At 46.6% G+C, this 18,053-nt stretch overlaps 1 long non-coding RNA gene across 1 annotated transcript in view; it reads left to right on the top strand.

Annotated features, from left to right (window-relative positions):
- Window positions 1–2,345: 2,345 nt before the first annotated feature.
- LOC125774529 (uncharacterized) overlaps window positions 2,346–18,053 on the top strand; it is a 52,956-nt gene continuing 37,248 nt past the window's right edge. Inside the window, exons 1-2 of the long non-coding RNA XR_007421011.1 lie at window positions 2,346–2,719; window positions 11,930–12,139. This is a non-coding gene — a long non-coding RNA (uncharacterized LOC125774529). The remainder of the gene's footprint in view (window positions 2,720–11,929; window positions 12,140–18,053) is intronic.

The following is an 18,053-nucleotide window of genomic DNA, read 5'->3' as shown; positions in this document are numbered from 1 at the left end:
AAGGTGTCTTGGCTAAGGTGTCTTGGCTAATGTGTCTTGGCTAAGGTGTCTTGGCTAATGTGTCTTGGCTAAGGTGTCTTGGCTAATGTGTCTTGGCTAAGGTGTCTTGGCTAAGGTGTCTTGGCTAAGGTGTCTTGGCTAATGTGTCTTGGCTAAGGTGTCTTGGCTAAGGTGTCTCGGCTAATGTGTCTTGGCTAATGTGTCTTGGCTAAGGTGTCTTGGCTAAGGTGTCTTGGCTAATGTGTCTTGGCTAAGGTGTATTGGCTAAGGTGTCTTGGCTAATGTGTCTCGACTAATGTGTCTTGGCTAATGTGTCTTGGCTAAGGTGTCTTGGCTAATGTGTCTTGGCTAAGGTGTCTTGGCTAATGTGTCTCGACTAATGTGTCTTGGCTAAGGTGTCTTGGCTAAGGTGTCTTGGCTAATGTGTCTTGGGTAATGTGTCTTGGCTAAGGTGTCTTGGCTAATGTGTCTTGGCTAAGGTGTCTTGGCTAATGTGTCTTGGCTAAGGTGTCTTGGCTAATGTGTCTTGGCTAAGGTGTCTTGGCTAAGGTGTCTTGGCTAATGTGTCTTGGCTAAGGTGTCTTATCTAAGGTGTCTTGGCTAAGGTGTCTTGGCTAAGGTGTCTTGGCTAAGGTGTCTTGGCTAATGTGTCTTGGCTAAGGTGTCTTGGCTAATGTGTCTTGGCTAATGTGTCTTGGCTAAGGTGTCTTGGCTAAGGTGTCTTGGCTAATGTGTCTTGGCTAATGTGTCTTGGCTAAGGTGTCTTGGCTAAGGTGTCTTGGCTAATGTGTCTTGGCTAAGGTGTCTTGGCTAATGTGTCTTGGCTAATGTGTCTTGGCTAAGGTGTCTTGGCTAAGGTGTCTTGGCTAAGGTGTCTTGGCTAAGGTGTCTTGGCTAATGTGTCTTGGCTAAGGTGTCTTGGCTAAGGTGTCTTGGCTAATGTGTCTTGGCTAAGGTGTCTTGGCTAAGGTGTCTTGGCTAATGTGTCTTGGCTAATGTGTCTTGGCTAAGGTGTCTTGGCTAATGTGTCTTGGCTAATGTGTCTTGGCTAAGGTGTCTTGGCTAAGGTGTCTTGGCTAATGTGTCTTGGCTAAGGTGTCTTGGCTAAGGTGTCTTGGCTAATGTGTCTTGGCTAATGTGTCTTGGCTAAGGTGTCTTGGCTAATGTGTCTTGGCTAATGTGTCTTGGCTATGGTGTCTTGGCTAATGTGTCTTGGCTAATGTGTCTTGGCTAAGGTGTCTTGGCTAATGTGTCTTGGCTAATGTGTCTTGGCTAAGGTGTCTTGGCTAAGGTGTCTTGGCTAATGTGTCTTGGCTAAGGTGTCTTGGCTAAGGTGTCTTGGCTAATGTGTCTTGGCTAATGTGTCTTGGCTAAGGTGTCTTGGCTAATGTGTCTTGGCTAATGTGTCTTGGCTAAGGTGTCTTGGCTAATGTGTCTTGGCTAAGGTGTCTTGGCTAATGTGTCTTGGCTAATGTGTCTTGGCTAAGGTGTCTTGGCTAATGTGTCTTGGCTAAGGTGTCTTGGCTAAGGTGTCTTGGCTAATGTGTCTCGGCTAATGTGTCTTGGCTAATGTGTCTTGGCTAAGGTGTCTTGGCTAAGGTGTCTTGGCTAATGTGTCTTGGCTAAGGTGTCTTGGCTAATGTGTCTCGGCTAATGTGTCTTGGCTAAGGTGTCTTGGCTAATGTGTCTTGGCTAATGTGTCTTGGCTAAGGTGTCTTGGCTAAGGTGTCTTGGCTAAGGTGTCTTGGCTAATGTGTCTTGGCTAAGGTGTCTTGGCTAATGTGTCTTGGCTAATGTGTCTTGGCTAAGGTGTCTTGGCTAATGTGTCTTGGCTAATGTGTCTTGGCTAAGGTGTCTTCGCTAATGTGTCTTGGCTAAGGTGTCTTGGCTAATGTGTCTTGGCTAAGGTGTCTTCGCTAATGTGTCTTGGCTAAGGTGTCTTGGCTAATGTGTCTTGGCTAATGTGTCTTGGCTAAGGTGTCTTGGCTAAGGTGTCTTGGCTAATGTGTCTTGGCTAAGGTGTCTTGGCTAATGTGTCTTGGCTAAGGTGCCTTGGCTAATGTGTCTTGGCTAAGGTGTCTTGGCTAATGTGTCTTGGCTAATGTGTCTTGGCTAATGTGTCTTGTCTAATGTGTCTTGGCTAAGGTGTCTTCGCTAATGTGTCTTGGCTAATGTGTCTTGGCTAATGTGTCTTGGCTAATGTGTCTTGGCTAATGTGTCTTGGCTAATGTGTCTTGGCTAATGTGTCTTGGCTAATGTGTCTTGGCTAATGTGTCTTGGCTAATGTGTCTTGGCTAAGGTGTCTTGGCTAATGCGTCTTGGCTAATGCGTCTTGGCTAAGGTGTCTTGGCTAAGGTGTCTTGGCTAAGGTGTCTTGGCTAATGTGTCTTGGCCAATGTGTCTTGGCTAATGTGTCTTGGCTAATGTGTCTTCGCTAATGTGTCTTGGCTAAGGTGTCTTGGCTAAGGTGTCTTGGCTAATGTGTCTCGGTTAATGTGTCTTGGCTAATGTGTCTTGGCTAAGGTGTCTTGGCTAAGGTGTCTTGGCTAATGTGTCTTGGCTAAGGTGTCTTGGCTAAGGTGTCTTGGCTAAGGTGTCTTGGCTAATGTGTCTTGGCTAATGTGTCTTGGCTAAAGTGTCTTGGCTATGGTGTCTTGGCTAAGGTGTCTTGGCTAATGTGTCTTGGCTAATGTGTCTTGGCTAAGGTGTCTTGGCTAAGGTGTCATGGCTAATGTGTCTTGGCTAATGTGTTTTGGCTAATGTGTCTTGGCTAATGTGTCTTGGCTAAGGTGTCTTGGCTAAGGTGTCTTGGCTAATGTGTCTTGGCTAATGTGTCTTGGCTAATGTGTCTTGGCTAAGGTGTCTTGGCTAATGTGTCTTGGCTAATGTGTCTTGGCTAAGGTGTCTTGGCTAATGTGTCTTGGCTAAAGTGTCTTGGCTAAGGTGTCTTGGCTAAGGTGCCTTGGCTAAAGTGTCTTGGCTAATGTGTCTTGGTTAAGGTGTCTTGGCTAATGTGTCTTGGCTAAGGTGTCTTGGCTAATGTGTCTTGGCTAATGTGTCTTGGCTAATGTGCCTTGGCTAAGGTGTCTTGGCTAATGTGTCTCGGCTAAGGTGTCTTGGCTAATGTGTCTTGGCTAATGTGTCTTGGCTAAGGTGCCTTGGCTAAGGTGTCTTGGCTAATGTGTCTTGGCTAAGGTGTCTTGGCTAAGGTGTCTTGGCTAAGGTGTCTTGGCTAATGTGTCTTGGCTAAGGTGTCTTGGCTAATGTGTCTTGGCTAAGGTGTCTTGGCTAATGTGTCTTGGCTAATGTGTCTTGGCTAAGGTGTCTTGGCTAAGGTGTCTTGGCTAAGGTGTCTCGGCTAATGTGTCTTGGCTAAGGTGTCTTGGCTAAGGTGTCTTGGCTAATGTGTCTTGGCTAATGTGTCTTGGCTAAGGTGTCTTGGCTAAGGTGTCTTGGCTAATGTGTCTCGGCTAATGTGTCTTGGATAATGTGTCTTGGCTAAGGTGTCTTGGCTAAGGTGTCTTGGCTAAGGTGTCTCGGCTAATGTGTCTTGGCTAATGTGTCTTGGCTAATGTGTCTTGGCTAAGGTGTCTTGGCTAAGGTGTCTTGGCTAATGTGTCTTGGCTAAGGTGTCTTGGCTAATGTGTCTTGGCTAATGTGTCTTGGCTAAGGTGTCTTGGCTAATGTGTCTTGGCTAATGTGTCTTGGCTAATGTGTCTTGGCTAAGGTGTCTTCGCTAATGTGTCTTGGCTAAGGTGTCTTGGCTAAGGTGTCTTGGCTAAGGTGTCTTGGCTAATGTGTCTTGGCTAAGGTGTCTTGGCTAAGGTGTCTTGGCTAAGGTGTCTTGGCTAATGTGTCTTGGCTAAGGTGTCTTGGCTAAGGTGTCTTGGCTTAGGTGTCCTGGCTAATGTGTCTTGGCAAATGTGTCTTGGCTAAGGTGTTTTGGCTAAGGTGTCTTGGCTAATGTGTCTTGGCTAATGTGTCTTGGCTAATGTGTCTCGGCTAATGTGTCTTGGCTAATGTGTCTTGGCTAAGGTGTCTTGGCTAAGGTGTCTCGGCTAATGTGTCTTGGCTAAGGTGTCTTGGCTAAGGTGTCTTGGCTAATGTGTCTTGGCTAAGGTGTCTCGGCTAATGTGTCTTGGCTAATGTGTCTTGGCTAATGTGTCTTGGCTAATGTGTCTTGGCTAATGTGTCTTGGCTAAGGTGTCTTGGCTAAGGTGTCTTGGCTAAGGTGTCTTGGCTAAGGTGTCTTGGCTAATGTGTCTTGGCTAATGTGTCTTGGCTAAGGTGTCTTGGCTAAGGTGTCTTGGCTAATGTGTCTCGGCTAATGTGTCTTGGATAATGTGTCTTGGCTAAGGTGTCTTGGCTAAGGTGTCTTGGCTAAGGTGTCTCGGCTAATGTGTCTTGGCTAATGTGTCTTGGCTAAGGTGTCTTGGCTAAGGTGTCTTGGCTAATGTGTCTTGGCTAAGGTGTCTTGGCTAAGGTGTCTTGGCTAAGGTGTCTCGGCTAATGTGTCTTGGCTAATGTGTCTTGGCTAAGGTGTCTTGGCTAAGGTGTCTTGGCTAAGGTGTCTTGGCTAATGTGTCTTGGCTAATATGTCTTGGCTAATGTGTCTTGGCTAAGGTGTCTTGGCTAATGTGTCTTGGCTAAGGTGTCTTGGCTAAGGTGTCTTGGCTAATGTTTCTCGGCTAAGGTGTCTTGGCTAATTTGTCTTGGCTAATGTGTCTTGGCTAAGGTGCCTTGGCTAAGGTGTCTTGGCTAAGGTGTCTTGGCTAATGTGTCTTGGCTAATGTGTCTTGGCTAAGGTGTCTTGGCTAATGTGTCTTGGCTAAGATGTCTTGTCTAAGGTGTCTTGGCTAAGGTGTCTTGGCTAAGGTGTCTTGGCTAATGTGTCTTGGCTAAGGTGTCTTGGCTAAGGTGTCTTGGCTAATGTGTCTTGGCTAAAGTGTCTTGGCTAAGGTGTCTTGGCTAAGGTGTCTTGGCTAATGTGTCTTGGCTAAGGTGTCTTGGCTAATGTGTCTTGGCTAATGTGTCTTGGCTAAGGTGTCTTGGCTAATGTGTCTTGGCTAATGTGTCTTGGCTAAGGTGTCTTGGCTAATGTGTCTTGGCTAAGGTGTCTTGGCTAAGGTGTCTTGGCTAAGGTGTCTTGGCTAAGGTGTCTTGGCTTATGTGTCTTGGCTAATGTGTCTTGGCTAATGTGTCTTGGCTAAGGTGTCTTGGCTAATGTGTCTTGGCTAATGTGTCTTGGCTAAGGTGTCTTGGCTAATGTGTCTCGGCTAATGTGTCTTGGCTAAGGTGTCTTGGCTAATGTGTCTTGGCTAATGTGTCTTGGCTAATGTGTCTTGGCTAAGGTGTCTTGGCTAAGGTGTCTTGGCTAAGGTGTCTTGGCTAATGTGTCTTGGCTAAGGTGTCTTGGCTAATGTGTCTTGGCTAATGTGTCTTGGCTAAGGTGTCTTGGCTAATGTGTCTTGGCTAATGTGTCTTGGCTAAGGTGTCTTCGCTAATGTGTCTTGGCTAAGGTGTCTTGGCTAATGTGTCTTGGCTAAGGTGTCTTCGCTAATGTGTCTTGGCTAAGGTGTCTTGGCTAATGTGTCTTGGCTAATGTGTCTTGGCTAAGGTGTCTTGGCTAAGGTGTCTTGGCTAATGTGTCTTGGCTAAGGTGTCTTGGCTAATGTGTCTTGGCTAAGGTGTCTTGGCTAATGTGTCTTGGCTAAGGTGTCTTGGCTAATGTGTCTTGGCTAATGTGTCTTGGCTAATGTGTCTTGTCTAATGTGTCTTGGCTAAGGTGTCTTGGCTAATGTGTCTTGGCTAATGTGTCTTGGCTAATGTGTCTTGGCTAAGGTGTCTTCGCTAATGTGTCTTGGCTAAGGTGTCTTGGCTAATGTGTCTTGGCTAAGGTGTCTTGGCTAATGTGTCTTGGCTAAGGTGTCTTGGCTAAGGTGTCTTGGCTAAGGTGTCTTGGCTAATGTGTCTTGGCTAAGGTGTCTTGGCTAAGGTGTCTTGGCTAAGGTGTCTTGGCTAATGTGTCTTGGCTAAGGTGTCTTGGCTAATGTGTCTTGGCTAAGGTGTCTTGGCTAAGGTGTCTTGGCTAAGGTGTCTTGGCTAATGTGTCTTGGCTAAGGTGTCTTGGCTAAGGTGTCTCGGCTAATGTGTCTTGGCTAATGTGTCTTGGCTAAGGTGTCTTGGCTAAGGTGTCTTGGCTAATGTGTCTTGGCTAAGGTGTCTTGGCTAAGGTGTCTTGGCTTATGTGTCTCGACTAATGTGTCTTGGCTAATGTGTCTTGGCTAAGGTGTCTTGGCTAAGGTGTCTTGGCTAAGGTGTCTCGGCTAATGTGTCTTGGCTAATGTGTCTTGGCTAAGGTGTCTTGACTAAGGTGTCTTGGCTAATGTGTCTTGGCTAAGGTGTTTTGGCTAAGGTGTCTTGGCTAATGTGTCTCGACTAATGTCTCTTGGCTAATGTGTCGTGGCTAATGCGTCTTGGCTAATGTGTCTTGGCTAATGTGCCTTGGCTAATGTGTCTTGGCTAATGTGTCTTGGCTAAGGTGTCTTGGCTAATGTGTCTTCGCTAATGTGTCTTGGCTAAGGTGTCTTGGCTAATGTGTCTTGGCTAAGGTGTCTTGGCTAATGTGTCTTGGCTAAGGTGTCTTGGCTAAGGTGTCTTGGCTAATGTGTCATGGCTAAGGTGTCTTGGCTAAGGTGTCTTGGCTAATGTGTCTCGGCTAAGGTGTCTTGGCTAATGTGTCTTGGCTAATGTGTCTTGGCTAAGGTGCCTTGGCTAAGGTGTCTTGGCTAAGGTGTCTTGGCTAATGTGTCTTGGCTAAGGTGTCTTGGCTAAGGTGTCTTGGCTAATGTGTCTTGGCTAATGTGTCTTGGCTAATGTGTCTTGGCTAAGGTGTCTTGGCTAATGTGTCTTGGCTAAGGTGTCTCGGCTAATGTGTCTTGGCTAATGTGTCTTGGCTAAGGTGTCTTGGCTAATGTGTCTTGGCTAATGTGTCTTGGCTAAGGTGTCTTGGCTAATGTGTCTTGGCTATTGTGTCTTGGCTAAGGTGTCTTGGCTAAGGTGTCTTGGCTAAGGTGTCTTGGCTAAGGTGTCTTGGCTAAGGTGTCTTGGCTAATGTGTCTTGGCTAAGGTGTCTTGGCTAATGTGTCTTGGCTAAGGTGTCTTGGCTAAGGTGTCTTGGCTAAGGTGTCTTGGCTAATGTGTCTTGGCTAAGGTGTCTTGGCTAATGTGTCTTGGCTAAGGTGTCTTGGCTAATGTGTCTTGGCTAAGGTGTCTTGGCTAAGGTGTCTTGGCTAATGTGTCTTCGCTAATGTGTCTTGGCTAAGGTGTCTTGGCTAATGTGTCTTGGCTAAGGTGTCTTGGCTAATGTGTCTTGGCTAAGGTGTCTTGGCTAATGTGTCATGGCTAAGGTGTCTTGGCTAAGGTGTCTTGGCTAATGTGTCTCGGCTAAGGTGTCTTGGCTAATGTGTCTTGGCTAATGTGTCTTGGCTAAGGTGCCTTGGCTAAGGTGTCTTGGCTAAGGTGTCTTGGCTAATGTGTCTTAGCTAAGGTGTCTTGGCTAAGGTGTCTTGGCTAATGTGTCTTGGCTAAGGTGTCTTGGCTAAGGTGTCTTGGCTAAGGTGTCTTGGCTAAGGTGTCTTGGCTAATGTGTCTTGGCTAATGTGTCTTGGCTAATGTGTCTTGGCTAAGGTGTCTTGGCTAATGTGTCTTGGCTAATGTGTCTTGGCTAAGGTGTCTTGGCTAATGTGTCTCGGCTAATGTGTCTTGGCTAAGGTGTCTTGGCTAATGTGTCTTGGCTAATGTGTCTTGGCTAATGTGTCTTGGCTAAGGTGTCTTGGCTAAGGTGTCTTGGCTAAGGTGTCTTGGCTAATGTGTCTTGGCTAAGGTGTCTTGGCTAATGTGTCTTGGCTAATGTGTCTTGGCTAAGGTGTCTTGGCTAATGTGTCTTGGCTAATGTGTCTTGGCTAAGGTGTCTTCGCTAATGTGTCTTGGCTAAGGTGTCTTGGCTAATGTGTCTTGGCTAAGGTGTCTTCGCTAATGTGTCTTGGCTAAGGTGTCTTGGCTAATGTGTCTTGGCTAATGTGTCTTGGCTAAGGTGTCTTGGCTAAGGTGTCTTGGCTAATGTGTCTTGGCTAAGGTGTCTTGGCTAATGTGTCTTGGCTAAGGTGTCTTGGCTAATGTGTCTTGGCTAAGGTGTCTTGGCTAATGTGTCTTGGCTAATGTGTCTTGGCTAATGTGTCTTGTCTAATGTGTCTTGGCTAAGGTGTCTTCGCTAATGTGTCTTGGCTAATGTGTCTTGGCTAATGTGTCTTGGCTAAGGTGTCTTCGCTAATGTGTCTTGGCTAAGGTGTCTTGGCTAATGTGTCTTGGCTAAGGTGTCTTGGCTAATGTGTCTTGGCTAAGGTGTCTTGGCTAAGGTGTCTTGGCTAAGGTGTCTTGGCTAATGTGTCTTGGCTAAGGTGTCTTGGCTAAGGTGTCTTGGCTAAGGTGTCTTGGCTAATGTGTCTTGGCTAAGGTGTCTTGGCTAATGTGTCTTGGCTAAGGTGTCTTGGCTAAGGTGTCTTGGCTAAGGTGTCTTGGCTAATGTGTCTTGGCTAAGGTGTCTTGGCTAAGGTGTCTCGGCTAATGTGTCTTGGCTAATGTGTCTTGGCTAAGGTGTCTTGGCTAAGGTGTCTTGGCTAATGTGTCTTGGCTAAGGTGTCTTGGCTAAGGTGTCTTGGCTTATGTGTCTCGACTAATGTGTCTTGGCTAATGTGTCTTGGCTAAGGTGTCTTGGCTAAGGTGTCTTGGCTAAGGTGTCTCGGCTAATGTGTCTTGGCTAATGTGTCTTGGCTAAGGTGTCTTGACTAAGGTGTCTTGGCTAATGTGTCTTGGCTAAGGTGTTTTGGCTAAGGTGTCTTGGCTAATGTGTCTCGACTAATGTCTCTTGGCTAATGTGTCGTGGCTAATGCGTCTTGGCTAATGTGTCTTGGCTAATGTGCCTTGGCTAATGTGTCTTGGCTAATGTGTCTTGGCTAAGGTGTCTTGGCTAATGTGTCTTCGCTAATGTGTCTTGGCTAAGGTGTCTTGGCTAATGTGTCTTGGCTAAGGTGTCTTGGCTAATGTGTCTTGGCTAAGGTGTCTTGGCTAAGGTGTCTTGGCTAAGGTGTCTTGGCTAATGTGTCTTGGCTAAGGTGTCTTGGCTAAGGTGTCTTGGCTAATGTGTCTCGGCTAAGGTGTCTTGGCTAAGGTGTCTTGGCTAATGTGTCTTGGCTAAGGTGCCTTGGCTAAGGTGTCTTGGCTAAGGTGTCTTGGCTAATGTGTCTTGGCTAAGGTGTCTTGGCTAAGGTGTCTTGGCTAATGTGTCTTGGCTAATGTGTCTTGGCTAATGTGTCTTGGCTAAGGTGTCTTGGCTAATGTGTCTTGGCTAAGGTGTCTCGGCTAATGTGTCTTGGCTAATGTGTCTTGGCTAAGGTGTCTTGGCTAATGTGTCTTGGCTAATGTGTCTTGGCTAAGGTGTCTTGGCTAATGTGTCTTGGCTATTGTGTCTTGGCTAAGGTGTCTTGGCTAAGGTGTCTTGGCTAAGGTGTCTTGGCTAAGGTGTCTTGGCTAAGGTGTCTTGGCTAATGTGTCTTGGCTAAGGTGTCTTGGCTAATGTGTCTTGGCTAAGGTGTCTTGGCTAAGGTGTCTTGGCTAATGTGTCTTGGCTAAGGTGTCTTGGCTAATGTGTCTTGGCTAAGGTGTCTTGGCTAATGTGTCTTGGCTAAGGTGTCTTGGCTAAGGTGTCTTGGCTAATGTGTCTTCGCTAATGTGTCTTGGCTAAGGTGTCTTGGCTAATGTGTCTTGGCTAAGGTGTCTTGGCTAATGTGTCTTGGCTAAGGTGTCTTGGCTAATGTGTCATGGCTAAGGTGTCTTGGCTAAGGTGTCTTGGCTAATGTGTCTCGGCTAAGGTGTCTTGGCTAATGTGTCTTGGCTAATGTGTCTTGGCTAAGGTGCCTTGGCTAAGGTGTCTTGGCTAAGGTGTCTTGGCTAATGTGTCTTGGCTAAGGTGTCTTGGCTAATGTGTCTTGGCTAATGTGTCTTGGCTAAGGTGTCTTGGCTAAGGAGTCTTGGCTAATGTGTCTTGGCTAAGGTGTCTTGGCTAAGGTGTCTTGGCTAAGGTGTCTTGGCTAATGTGTCTTCGCTAATGTGTCTTGGCTAATGTGTCTTGGCTAATGTGTCTTGGCTAAGGTGTCTTGGCTAATGTGTCTTGGCTAATGTGTCTTGGCTAAGGTGTCTTGGCTAATGTGTCTTGGCTATTGTGTCTTGGCTAAGGTGTCTTGGCTAAGGTGTCTTGGCTAAGGTGTCTTGGCTAAGGTGTCTTGGCTAAGGTGTCTTGGCTAATGTGTCTTGGCTAAGGTGTCTTGGCTAATGTGTCTTGGCTAAGGTGTCTTGGCTAAGGTGTCTTGGCTAAGGTGTCTTGGCTAATGTGTCTTGGCTAAGGTGTCTTGGCTAATGTGTCTTGGCTAAGGTGTCTTGGCTAATGTGTCTTGGCTAAGGTGTCTTGGCTAAGGTGTCTTGGCTAATGTGTCTTCGCTAATGTGTCTTGGCTAAGGTGTCTTGGCTAATGTGTCTTGGCTAAGGTGTCTTGGCTAATGTGTCTTGGCTAATGTGTCTTGGCTAAGGTGTCTTGGCTAAGGAGTCTTGGCTAATGTGTCTTGGCTAAGGTGTCTTGGCTAAGGTGTCTTGGCTAAGGTGTCTTGGCTAAGGTGTCTTGGCTAATGTGTCTTGGCTAAGGTGTCTTGGCTAATGTGTCTTGGCTAATGTGTCTTGGCTAAGGTGTCTTGGCTAAGGAGTCTTGGCTAATGTGTCTTGGCTAAGGTGTCTTGGCTAAGGTGTCTTGGCTAAGGTGTCTTGGCTAATGTGTCTTCGCTAATGTGTCTTGGCTAATGTGTCGGCCAATGTGTCTTGGCTAATGTGTCTTGGCTAATGTGTCTTGGCTAAGGTGTCTTGGCTAATGTGTCTTGGCTAAGGTGTCTTGGCTAATGTGTCTTGGCTAAGGTGTCTTGGCTAATGTGTCTTGGCTAAGGTGTCTTGGCTAATGTGTCTTGGCTAATGTGTCTTGGCTAAGGTGTCTTGGCTAAGGTGTCTTGGCTAAGGTGTCTTGGCTAATGTGTCTTGGCTAAGGTGTCTTGGCTAAGGTGTCTTGGCTAAGGTGTCTTGGCTAAGGTGTCTTGGCTAAGGTGTCTTGGCTAATGTGTCTTGGCTAAGGTGTCTTGGCTAATGTGTCTTGGCTAATGTGTCTTGGCTAAGGTGTCTTGGCTAATGTGTCTTGGCTAATGTGTCTTGGCTAAGGTGTCTTGGCTAAGGTGTCTTGGCTAAGGTGTCTTGGCTAATGTGTCTTGGCTAAGGTGTCTTGGCTAATGTGTCTTGGCTAAGGTGTCTTGGCTAAGGTGTCTTGGCTAATGTGTCTTGGCTAAGGTGTCTTGGCTAAGGTGTCTTGGCTAATGTGTCTTGGCTAATGTGTCTTGGCTAAGGTGTCTTGGCTAATGTGTCTTGGCTAATGTGTCTTGGCTAGGGTGTCTTGGCTAAGGTGTCTTGGCTAATGTGTCTTGGCTAAGGTGTCTTGGCTAAGGTGTCTTGGCTAAGGTGTCTTGGCTAATGTGTCTTGGCTAAGGTGTCTTGGCTAATGTGTCTTGGCTAATGTGTCTTGGCTAAGGTGTCTTGGCTAATGTGTCTTGGCTTATGTGTCTTGGCTAATGTGTCTTGGCTAAGGTGTCTTGGCTAAGGTGTCTTGGCTAAGGTGTCTTGGCTAATGTGTCTTGGCTAATGTGTCTTGGCTAATGTGTCTTGGCTAAGGTGTCTTGGCTAATGCGTCTTGGCTAATGTGTCTTGGCTAATGTGTCTTGGCTAAGGTGTCTTGGCTAAGGTATCTTGGCTAATGTGTCTTGGCTAAGGTGTCTTGGCTAAGGTGTCATGGCTAATGTGTCTTGGCTAATGTGTCTTGGCTAAGGTGTCTTGGCTAAGGTGTCTTGGCTAAGGTGTCTTGGCTAAGGTGTCTTGGCTAAGGTGTCTCGGCTTATGTGTCTTGGCTAATGTGTCTTGGCTAATGTTTCTTGGCTAATGTGTCTTGGCTAAGGTGTCTTGGCTAATGTGTCTCGGCTAATGTGTCTTGGCTAAGGTGTCTTGGCTAATGTGTCTTGGCTAATGTGTCTTGGCTAAGGTGTCTTGGCTAAGGTGTCTTGGCTAAGGTGTCTTGGCTAATGTGTCTTGGCTAATGTGTCTTGGCTAAGGTGTCTTGGCTAAGGTGTCTTGGCTAAGGTGTCTTGGCTAAGGTGTCTTGGCTAATGTGTCTTGGCTAATGTGTCTTGGCTAAGGTGTCTTGGCTAATGTGTCTTGGCTAATGTGTCTTGGCTAAGGTGTCTTCGCTAATGTGTCTTGGCTAAGGTGTCTTGGCTAATGTGTCTTGGCTAAGGTGTCTTCGCTAATGTGTCTTGGCTAAGGTGTCTTGGCTAATGTGTCTTGGCTAATGTGTCTTGGCTAAGGTGTCTTGGCTAAGGTGTCTTGGCTAATGTGTCTTGGCTAATGTGTCTTGGCTAAGGTGTCTTGGCTAAGGTGTCTTGGCTAAGGTGTCTTGGCTAATGTGTCTTGGCTAATGTGTCTTGGCTAATGTGTCTTGGCTAAGGTGTCTTCGCTAATGTGTCTTGGCTAATGTGTCTTGGCTAATGTGTCTTGGCTAAGGTATCTTCGCTAATGTGTCTTGGCTAAGGTGTCTTGGCTAATGTGTCTTGGCTAAGGTGTCTTGGCTAATGTGTCTTGGCTAAGGTGTCTTGGCTAAGGTGTCTTGGCTAAGGTGTCTTGGCTAAGGTGTCTTGGCTAAGGTGTCTTGGCTAATGTGTCTTGGCTAAGGTGTCTTGGCTAATGTGTCTTGGCTAAGGTGTCTTGGCTAAGGTGTCTTGGCTAATGTGTCTTGGCTAAGGTGTCTTGGCTAAGGTGTCTTGGCTAATGTGTCTTGGCTAAGGTGTCTTGGCTAAGGTGTCTTGGCTAATGTGTCTTGGCTAAGGTGTCTTGGCTAATGTGTCTTGGCTAAGGTGTCTTGGCTAAGGTGTCTTGGCTAATGTGTCTTGGCTAAGGTGTCTTGGCTAAGGTGTCTTGGCTAATGTGTCTCGACTAATGTGTCTTGGCTAATGTGTCTTGGCTAAGGTGTCTTGGCTAAGGTGTCTTGGCTAAGGTGTCTTGGCTAATGTGTCTCGACTAATGTGTCTTGGCTAAGGTGTCTTGGCTAAGGTGTCTTGGCTAATGTGTCTTGGCTAATGTGTCTTGGCTAAGGTGTCTTGGCTAATGTGTCTTGGCTAAGGTGTCTTGGCTAATGTGTCTTGGCTAAGGTGTCTTGGCTAATGTGTCTTGGCTAAGGTGTCTTGGCTAAGGTGTCTTGGCTAATGTGTCTTGGCTAAGGTGTCTTATCTAAGGTGTCTTGGCTAAGGTGTCTTGGCTAAGGTGTCTTGGCTAAGGTGTCTTGGCTAATGTGTCTTGGCTAAGGTGTCTTGGCTAATGTGTCTTGGCTAATGTGTCTTGGCTAAGGTGTCTTGGCTAATGTGTCTTGGCTAAGGTGTCTTGGCTAATGTGTCTTGGCTAATGTGTCTTTTCTAAGGTGTCTTGGCTAAGGTGTCTTGGCTAAGGTGTCTTGGCTAATGTGTCTTGGCTAAGGTGTCTTGGCTAAGGTGTCTTGGCTAATGTGTCTTGGCTAAGGTGTCTTGGCTAAGGTGTCTTGGCTAATGTGTCTTGGCTAAGGTGTCTTGGCTAATGTGTCTTGGCTAAGGTGTCTTGGCTAAGGTGTCTTGGCTAATGTGTCTTGGCTAAGGTGTCTTGGCTAAGGTGTCTTGGCTAATGTGTCTTGGCTAAGGTGTCTTATCTAAGGTGTCTTGGCTAAGGTGTCTTGGCTAAGGTGTCTTGGCTAAGGTGTCTTGGCTAATGTGTCTTGGCTAAGGTGTCTTGGCGAATGTGTCTTGGCTAATGTGTCTTGGCTAAGGTGTCTTGGCTAATGTGTCTTGGCTAATGTGTCTTGGCTAAGGTGTCTTGGCTAATGTGTCTTGGCTAATGTGTCTTGGCTAAGGTGTCTTGGCTAAGGTGTCTTGGCTAATGTGTCTTGGCTAAGGTGTCTTGGCTAAGGTGTCTTGGCTAATGTGTCTTGGCTAAGGTGTCTTGGCTAAGGTGTCTTGGCTAATGTGTCTTGGCTAATGTGTCTTGGCTAATGTGTCTTGGCTAATGTGTCTTGGCTAATGTGTCTTGGCTAAGGTGTCTTGGCTAAGGTGTCTTGGCTAATGTGTCTTGGCTAAGGTGTCTTGGCTAAGGTGTCTTGGCTAATGTGTCTTTGCTAATGTGTCTTGGCTAAGGTGTCTTGGCTAATGTGTCTTGGCTAATGTGTCTTGGCTAAGGTGTCTTGGCTAATGTGTCTTGGCTAATGTGTCTTGGCTAAGGTGTCTTGGCTAATGTGTCTTGGCTAATGTGTCTTGGCTAAGGTGTCTTGGCTAAGGTGTCTTGGCTAATGTGTCTTGGCTAAGGTGTCTTGGCTAAGGTGTCTTGGCTAAGGTGTCTTGGCTAAGGTGTCTTGGCTAATGTGTCTTGGCTAATGTGTCTTGGCTAAGGTGTCTTGGCTAATGTGTCTTGGCTAATGTGTCTTGGCTAATGTGTCTTGGCTAATGTGTCTTGGCTAAGGTGTCTTGGCTAATGTGTCTTGGCTAAGGTGTCTTGGCTAAGGTGTCTTGGCTAATGTGTCTCGGCTAATGTGTCTTGGCTAATGTGTCTTGGCTAAGGTGTCTTGGCTAATGTGTCTTGGCTAATGTGTCTTGGCTAAGGTGTCTTGGCTAATGTGTCTCGGCTAATGTGTCTTGGCTAAGGTGTCTTGGCTAATGTGTCTTGGCTAATGTGTCTTGGCTAATGTGTCTTGGCTAAGGTGTCTTGGCTAAGGTGTCTTGGCTAAGGTGTCTTGGCTAATGTGTCTTGGCTAAGGTGTCTTGGCTAATGTGTCTTGGCTAATGTGTCTTGGCTAAGGTGTCTTGGCTAATGTGTCTTGGCTAATGTGTCTTGGCTAAGGTGTCTTCGCTAATGTGTCTTGGCTAAGGTGTCTTGGCTAATGTGTCTTGGCTAAGGTGTCTTCGCTAATGTGTCTTGGCTAAGGTGTCTTGGCTAATGTGTCTTGGCTAATGTGTCTTGGCTAAGGTGTCTTGGCTAAGGTGTCTTGGCTAATGTGTCTTGGCTAAGATGTCTTGGCTAATGTGTCTTGGCTAAGGTGTCTTGGCTAATGTGTCTTGGCTAAGGTGTCTTGGCTAATGTGTCTTGGCTAATGTGTCTTGGCTAATGTGTCTTGGCTAATGTGTCTTGGCTAAGGTGTCTTCGCTAATGTGTCTTGGCTAATGTGTCTTGGCTAATGTGTCTTGGCTAAGGTGTCTTCGCTAATGTGTCTTGGCTAAGGTGTCTTGGCTAATGTGTCTTGGCTAAGGTGTCTTGGCTAATGTGTCTTGGCTAAGGTGTCTTGGCTAATGTGTCTTGGCTAATGTGTCTTGGCTAATGTGTCTTGGCTAAGGTGTCTTGGCTAAGGTGTCTTGGCTAATGTGTCTCGGCTAAGGTGTCTTGGCTAAGGTGTCTCGGCTAATGTGTCTTGGCTAATGTGTCTTGGCTAAGGTGTCTTGGCTAAGGTGTCTTGGCTAATGTGTCTTGGCTAAGGTGTCTTGGCTAAGGTGTCTTGGCTTATGTGTCTCGACTAATGTGTCTTGGCTAATGTGTCTTGGCTAAGGTGTCTTGGCTAAGGTGTCTTGGCTAAGGTGTCTCGGCTAATGTGTCTTGGCTAATGTGTCTTGGCTAAGGTGTCTTGACTAAGGTGTCTTGGCTAATGTGTCTTGGCTAAGGTGTTTTGACTAAGGTGTCTTGGCTAATGTGTCTCGACTAATGTCTCTTGGCTAATGTGTCGTGGCTAATGCGTCTTGGCTAATGTGTCTTGGCTAATGTGTCTTGGCTAATGTGTCTTGGCTAATGTGTCTTGGCTAATGTGTCTTGGCTAAGGTGTCTTGGCTAATGTGTCTTCGCTAATGTGTCTTGGCTAAGGTGTCTTGGCTAATGTGTCTTGGCTAAGGTGTCTTGGCTAATGTGTCTTGGCTAAGGTGTCTTGGCTAAGGTGTCTTGGCTAATGTGTCATGGCTAAGGTGTCTTGGCTAAGGTGTCTTGGCTAATGTGTCTCGGCTAAGGTGTCTTGGCTAATGTGTCTTGGCTAATGTGTCTTGGCTAAGGTGCCTTGGCTAAGGTGTCTTGGCTAAGGTGTCTTGGCTAATGTGTCTTGGCTAAGGTGTCTTGGCTAAGGTGTCTTGGCTAATGTGTCTTGGCTAAGGTGTCTTGGCTAATGTGTCTTGGCTAAGGTGTCTCTGCTAATGTGTCTTGGCTAAGGTGTCTCGGCTAATGTGTCTTGGCTAATGTGTCTTGGCTAAGGTGTCTTGGCTAATGTGTCTTGGCTAATGTGTCTTGGCTAAGGTGTCTTGGCTAATGTGTCTTGGCTATTGTGTCTTGGCTAAGGTGTCTTGGCTAAGGTGTCTTGGCTAAGGTGTCTTGGCTAAGGTGTCTTGGCTAAGGTGTCTTGGCTAATGTGTCTTGGCTAAGGTGTCTTGGCTAATGTGTCTTGGCTAAGGTGTCTTGGCTAATGTGTCTTGGCTAAGGTGTCTTGGCTAATGTGTCTTGGCTAAGGTGTCTTGGCTAATGTGTCTTGGCTAAGGTGTCTTGGCTAATGTGTCTTGGCTAAGGTGTCTTGGCTAAGGTGTCTTGGCTAATGTGTCTTCGCTAATGTGTCTTGGCTAAGGTGTCTTGGCTAATGTGTCTTGGCTAAGGTGTCTTGGCTAATGTGTCTTGGCTAAGGTGTCTTGGCTAATGTGTCATGGCTAAGGTGTCTTGGCTAAGGTGTCTTGGCTAATGTGTCTCGGCTAAGGTGTCTTGGCTAATGTGTCTTGGCTAATGTGTCTTGGCTAAGGTGCCTTGGCTAAGGTGTCTTGGCTAAGGTGTCTTGGCTAATGTGTCTTGGCTAAGGTGTCTTGGCTAAGGTGTCTTGGCTAATGTGTCTTGGCTAAGGTGTCTTGGCTAATGTGTCTTGGCTAAGGTGTCTTGGCTAATGTGTCTTGGCTAAGGTGTCTCGGCTAATGTGTCTTGGCTAATGTGTCTTGGCTAAGGTGTCTTGGCTAATGTGTCTTGGCTAATGTGTCTTGGCTAAGGTGTCTTGGCTAGTGTGTCTTGGCTATTGTGTCTTGGCTAAGGTGTCTTGGCTAAGGTGTCTTGGCTAAGGTGTCTTGGCTAAGGTGTCTTGGCTAAGGTGTCTTGGCTAATGTGTCTTGGCTAAGGTGTCTTGGCTAAGGTGTCTTGGCTAATGTGTCTTGGCTAAGGTGTCTTGGCTAAGGTGTCTTGGCTAATGTGTCTTGGCTAATGTGTCTTGGCTAAGGTGTCTTGGCTAATGTGTCTTGGCTAATGTGTCTTGGCTAAGGTGTCTTGGCTAAGGTGTCTTGGCTAATGTGTCTTGGCTAAGGTGTCTTGGCTAAGAAGTCTTGGCTAATGTGTCTTGGCTAATGTGTCTTGGCTAATGTGTCTTGGCTAATGTGTCTTGGCTAATGTGTCTTGGCTAAGGTGTCTTGGCTAATGTGTCTCGGCTAATGTGTCTTGGCTAAGGTGTCTTGGCTAATGTGTCTTGGCTAATGTGTCTTGGCTAAGGTGTCTTGGCTAAGGTGTCTTGGCTAAGGTGTCTTGGCTAATGTGTCTTGGCTAAGGTGTCTTGGCTAAGGTGCCTTGGCTAATGTGTCTTCGCTAATGTGTCTTGGCTAAGGTGTCTTGGCTAATGTGTCTCGGCTAATGTGTCTTGGCTAAGGTGTCTTGGCTAAGGTGTCTTGGCTAATGTGTCTTGGCTAAGGTTTCTTGGCTAAGGTGTCTTGGCTAAGGTGTCTTGGCTAATGTGTCTTGGCTAATGTGTCTTGGCTAATGTGTCTCGGCTAAGGTGTCTTGGCTAATGTGTCTTGGCTAAGGTGTCTTGGCTAATGTGTCTTGGCTAAGGTGTCTTGGCTAATGTGTCA

Source organism: Anopheles funestus, unplaced genomic scaffold (assembly GCF_943734845.2).
Source record: "Anopheles funestus unplaced genomic scaffold, idAnoFuneDA-416_04 scaffold_18_ctg1, whole genome shotgun sequence".
Taxonomy (NCBI): Eukaryota; Metazoa; Arthropoda; class Insecta; order Diptera; family Culicidae; genus Anopheles; species Anopheles funestus.
This window is presented reverse-complemented; position numbering and strand designations above follow the sequence as displayed.